Raw genomic sequence first — 6,000 nt, 5'->3', positions numbered from 1 at the left:
GATTAGTTATTATTTCTTTCTTCAAGTTCTGCTGATTTACAGGTCAAGTTTGGCTATTTATACTTTGGTTAAATCATGTATCATGTGGTCTTTAACAATAAATTATGTAGAAAAGATCCTAAAAGAAGCCGCCAGGTTAGAAATTGTTAGAAAAAAGGATTTTCTTAATCTTTTCAAAGTTGAGGCATTTGGTTGGATTTTTTTATTATTATTATTTTGTGATGGAGAGCGTATATCCGCTTTAACCCCAAGCAAACAAAACACAAAGCATTCAAGTGTTTTTATTTCCTTTCATTTTAAGATGTCCTGGTTACAATCATTTCCCCCACCAAAATGACTGGGATCGACTACTACTAACGTGAAAGCATACGTCCTACTATTCACAAAGCAAAAGGCTAGACTCGAGATGGGAATTCATATAGTAATTATTATTCTTCAACTTTGTTCCCAGATAAATAAATAGTTGAGAATCCAATGTATTGTCCGGTACCAATAATGCAAAAGCGAATTGTAGCAATGTAGGCTTTTAAAGGGCAAACTTTATGAATGTCGGCCTCAAAATGATTTGAGCAACAGCTCGTAGTTTGCCCGGTTCATATGATTGCCTCCTCGAATCAACAGGAAAAGAGAGCCCTGAAAATGGAACTGTGCTAGTTATTACACTCATCAATTTTTTTTTTTTAAATTTGATTAGAACACAAACAAACAACTGTAACAGCCACGAGGCTTGGCTCATTCATCAAGAGAGGCTTAAAATTGTTTTAAAATTAAATCAGGCTCGGAACAAATCAAGCATGTTCGATGGCCAGTCGGCAACAAACTGCTGAGCTAATAACTCATATTGTACAAACGCAAGTAGCCAAAGGAACTCGAATAACTGTACCTCGTGCTCAATCGAAATTAAACCACAACTTTGTTCAAGAACATAACAAATACTCTACACTTGATGCGCAGAAATGCATGATACACATACCAAGAATAAGCAATACCTAAATAAGTTAATAAAGAGGGAACCATATCCTTCAGTGAATAATAAACACTTAAATGAAAGATTCTTTAATTGTTAGTGCAGGATCCTGCAACAACCATCAGGGCCATCGCCCTGACCACCAAAAATTCTATTTCGAATTTGTCACCAACTTTGATGGACATAATAGTGAAGCAAGAAAAGGCACGAGATACACAAATAGCATACTGACAATGTCACAAGATTTACATACTTCATACTAGAGTACACATACGCAAGCATTTACAGTTTTGCAATGAACTCGCCAACTACACAACCAACGAGTACTTCATATGGTATTCCCTTCATCTACATGATTAATATGTAAAGCAAGTTATTTGACCATCCTCTGGACCGAGAAAAATAAAAACAAACTTCCTGCAAATGTTTTAGGAGGCGTAGTAAAGAGAATAGCCACCTGAAGTAAAAGTGACACCAGACTCCAGAAATATAAATTAAAGCTATCACAACAACTGGTCAACACATGCTACAGTTTTATATTGTGTAGGGACTAATATCCAACCTCACCATCCCAACTAAAACAATAATTCCAAGCTAAGACATATCGAGGGGCTTTCTGCACCTAACAATGACAGGAACCTAATTGTTAAGGATAATAATGACTCATCTTCCTTGTCAGCACTCTATCATGGCGCCACAAATTGACAGAACTCCTGAAAATAAAAACAAAAAACAAAAAACAAAAACAATTTTTTTTTAAAAAATCTGATGCATTGTATGCTCCTCACATAAATACAGGACAGGATTCTAGTTCATCACTGCAGTGATATCCAGTTGCTAAGGAAAAAAATAAATGCAAACAACAGTAACTTCATCAAGTGGAGGCATAAGCTTACGCGCACCACATAATTCAAAGTAATAGCCACAAAATAACATATGGTTATTTTAATCTAATGACTCACCAACCTGTCAAATGAATGGGCATGATCCTGGAGGCGGTGAGGATGTCAGAGAAACACAGCTCATGTGACAATAACACATTGGAAATTTTTAAGCAAATGTAATCAGCAATTTTGTTATGCACCAATTATATATGACAAAAGGTATATTAAAAATGTAACCAAGCAGTTAATCAGAAAATATATACAATGAAAGGTATATATTAAAAGGCGCATGCATTATCTACTGCAATCCATCTAAATCAGAAGTGTCTTAAATAATTTAGACAGCACAATTGCAACGACCCCAGATCAAACTTGTTTAATCGGAGGTACATCAGTCGTCAATGTTATAATAAATGATGGTCGGCGACGGTCACACAATTTTTATCAGCAAGCATGATTCACTACATGGAATTCATATAGTAGGTTCAGTAGGGAAGTCAGAACCATCAACCGCAATCCATGACATGTGAATGAGAGCTCACTTCAGTGCCATTATTTGTTTTATTGCATTTTGCAGACATTTGGGTGTGTGGTTCATTTCTGGTACCTATTTTAACAGAGCATGCTCAATTTAACATTATGCATATTGTTAATTTCCCTCCAAGAAGTAGTAAGTACCTATCAGCTATTCGCTATCTTATCGCATTTACCTCCTTAAGGATCCATTGATGGACTATGTAAGCTATACAGAATAACAATTACAGCCTAACAGAATATTTAAGAAAGGACAATTACTAGCATCAATTTGGTAATCGCTCACAGGGGCTTTAATCTACTTGGTAAGTAACAGTTCTCTGGAATTCGTCGACACTTTGGTTGACTTCCAATCATAAAAAGAAGAAAATATATCATAGTAATGCTAGATGTGCAGAATGTTAGATTATCCGTTTGAAGTTCTTGACGATAACCCAATCACTATGCGATACACTACACTGTCTTAGTTTCCTTCTCCACCCACCAATCTGTTTCTCTTTCCTCACATAGGCAACAGTGACAGATAGCAGTTATTCTAAAGAGTTTGTACATTCCAAGGACTTTGATTAGCTATTACAGCATTTGTTTCTAGTCTCATCCATATTGAGCAGCATATCAAACATACAACCAACTCCAGATAAGAGGAGAAAATTAAGAAACTACTGAATTTACTCTTAAAAGTAATCACCGTTATATGCACAATCTTCTTAATAAAGACTACTGATAGAACCTTATCATTCATACTACAAAGTAAATAATACTGTTCACTGTATATCTTAAGCTAAGGAGTTTCAACTTTCAAGTCAATATATATCATGCAAGCAAACTGCTTACAATCAGGATACATACTACGTTCTTAATCATGCTGAAAAGTAAAGTCTGCTAGCATGATATACATTGCTGACTTGAAACCCATTATGTCATGCCCCGGGCCCATGGGCCCGTTGGCGCGTGTAAGTTGCGGGACCCATCGAGAGCAACTCGATGTTAGCTTAAATCCACCGCCAAAATGCTAGCACTAGTTGTTCTTAGGCCTTGAGCTTTTCTCTATTTAAACCACTAACAATTCTTCACACTAGTCCATGTAGAACTAAAGTGAGGGTGTCACAATCACCCCACCTTACAAAGATGACGTCTTCGTCGTCACGACATGACAATTGGCACATCCCAGTGTCACTTGCCAGGCGATGTGGATTTTAGAAGTGGCTCCTACGTGTTCTAGAAGTGGTTCCCACCGCATCATGCGGTGTAACACTTAGCCCCGTATAGCACTTAGCTCAATGGGACCCGCCAAGAGCAACTCGATGTTGGCTAAAGTTCACTGCCAAAATACTAGCACTAGTTGTTCTTAGGCCTTGGCTTTTTTCTATTTAAACCACTAACAATTCTTCACACTAGTCAATTTAAACCACTAACATTTCTTCACACTAGTTCATGTGGGACTAAAGTGAGGGTGTCACGCATTAGCTTCAGCTTAAAAGCAAAATGATCTGATTAATACACCAGACTGTACAAGAACACAAGCTTAAACCTAATAAACAAACTATTATCATAGAAACTATATCTACATCTAATTTACTCTGCCTGTTGAAAGAATTCTCCACAGCCCAAAGCCCCAGTGGGGAGGAATATTATATGGGCTTGATGTTCATTGTTAACTTACAGCAGCCAAATGCTTATCTGATTACATGCTTCACAAGAGAACAAACAAATAAATGAACAGACGAACAAAAATATATGCATGAAAGTATCATGACCTTGAGGAAGAAAAATATGCAATCAGGATGAAGGAGATAAGAACGCTTTGAGAAAGGAAGAAAAGAAAAAATACTTGTATCTTGGAATATCATCCTTCGTAGATAACTTATCTTTATTACTCACAAGGGTCTCTGGCCCTCTAAGAACATTCAATCTTCCACGTACCAGAAACTTGAATGAACTCTTTGGTCCTGGAGTTATAGGAACAAAGACACTTCACTTTGAAGGGGTGAAGCGTGATCGACCATCTGAGCAATTTCTTCGGATTTTCGACTGTTCCCATTTCTCCATAATTGAAATCTTTACAAGCCTAACGCTAGTTTACTCCAACAATCAACCCAACTTATAACGACACTACAATCCTTTAGCATTATAAACAGCTGGAACAGAAGAAAATTGATAGAACATGCACTACAAATAAAATGAAAAATAAATAATAATAATAATGACATGTTACATACTAAAGCATTGTTTACACAGTCAAAACATTAGACATGGACTTCCACCAGTATACAGGAGCCTCAGTGTGTTGAATATAATTCAACATTTTTATTTTCACATGAACAGAATAGCTCTTTAATCATCACTCCATCTACCAATCACATACAAGCTTAACAATGGGAGGAATTAAGGTCTAATGCCTAATCTAAGATCTTCAGCACAAACAAGACCTCAGCAACCCAAGTTAGCTGATTTTATGCATTACAGTCCTCAAGGAAAAGCTACACTCATGCACAGATAACGTCTGCTAAATGGACAATAATAACCATTTTATTCAGAACTTACAGCAACTAAAATGTTATCCAGTAAGCTTCAAGAAGCAATCACTAAGTTCAATGCTCTTGAATTAGAACTATTGCATAACGAAAGGAGATAATTTCATTAACACAGACTTTGTAACAGTTTCAAATGCAAATTTGCCCAAGTTCTACAGGATTTCAAACAGAAGTAAGATGAATCAAATTCACAAGTATAACAACCAGATGTTGATACGAGTTGCCAAGGGAACACATTTGATCGCGGAATTATTAAATGTGGGCTTGAGAAGAAAATAGTAAAACACACAAAACAATTCAATTGGCGAAGGAAAATACATTCTCTAGATTATGAAGAATAAAAGATTACAAAACCTCTCTTCACAATCGCTCTAGAATAAAGAACAACTTCTCTATCCTTTTTAAACTCTAATCTGATATTTAGAAACCCTAAACAATCCATATTTATATCTTAAACAACGTGGGTAGCAACGTGGGTGCCATTAAGACTCACTCATCTATTTCTGCTAATACTTCCGGTGGTCCCGCTGTTACCGTTCCTACTGTTCAGATTTCTCAGGCAGATTATGAGAGATTACATCAACTAGATCTCTCTCAGAACATTCATTCTGCTACTCATGCATCCTCTTCAACTATGGATGCTTACATAGCTTCTTCTCACAAACACTGAGTACTAGATTTTGGAGCCTCATCTCATATGACATGTATAAAGGATCACTTTGTGTCTTTACATCTTTCTGATAAGTTTCCTTCTATCCGCATTGCTGATAGTACTCTTTCTCTAGTTCGTGGTTATGGAGTAGTTCATGCTACTTTCTCTTTAAAACTAACTGATGTGTTATATGTTCCCAAATTCCCTATTAGCCTATTATCCATTAGCAAGTTTACAAAACAAAATAACTGTAAAGTTACCATCTTTCTATCTTATTATGTTTTTCAGGACTTAGCAACTGGGATGAAGATTGGTTCGGGGTATGAGAGAGGAGGTATGTACTATTTGGACGACAGTGTGCCAGAGGCTGGCCTTGTTGCATCACAATCTGACTCTACTTTATTGTGGCACTGGCGTCTGGATCATCCT

Source organism: Asparagus officinalis, chromosome 3 (assembly GCF_001876935.1).
Source record: "Asparagus officinalis chromosome 3, Aspof.V1, whole genome shotgun sequence".
Taxonomy (NCBI): Eukaryota; Viridiplantae; Streptophyta; class Magnoliopsida; order Asparagales; family Asparagaceae; genus Asparagus; species Asparagus officinalis.
Note: the sequence above shows the minus strand (reverse complement) of the source record.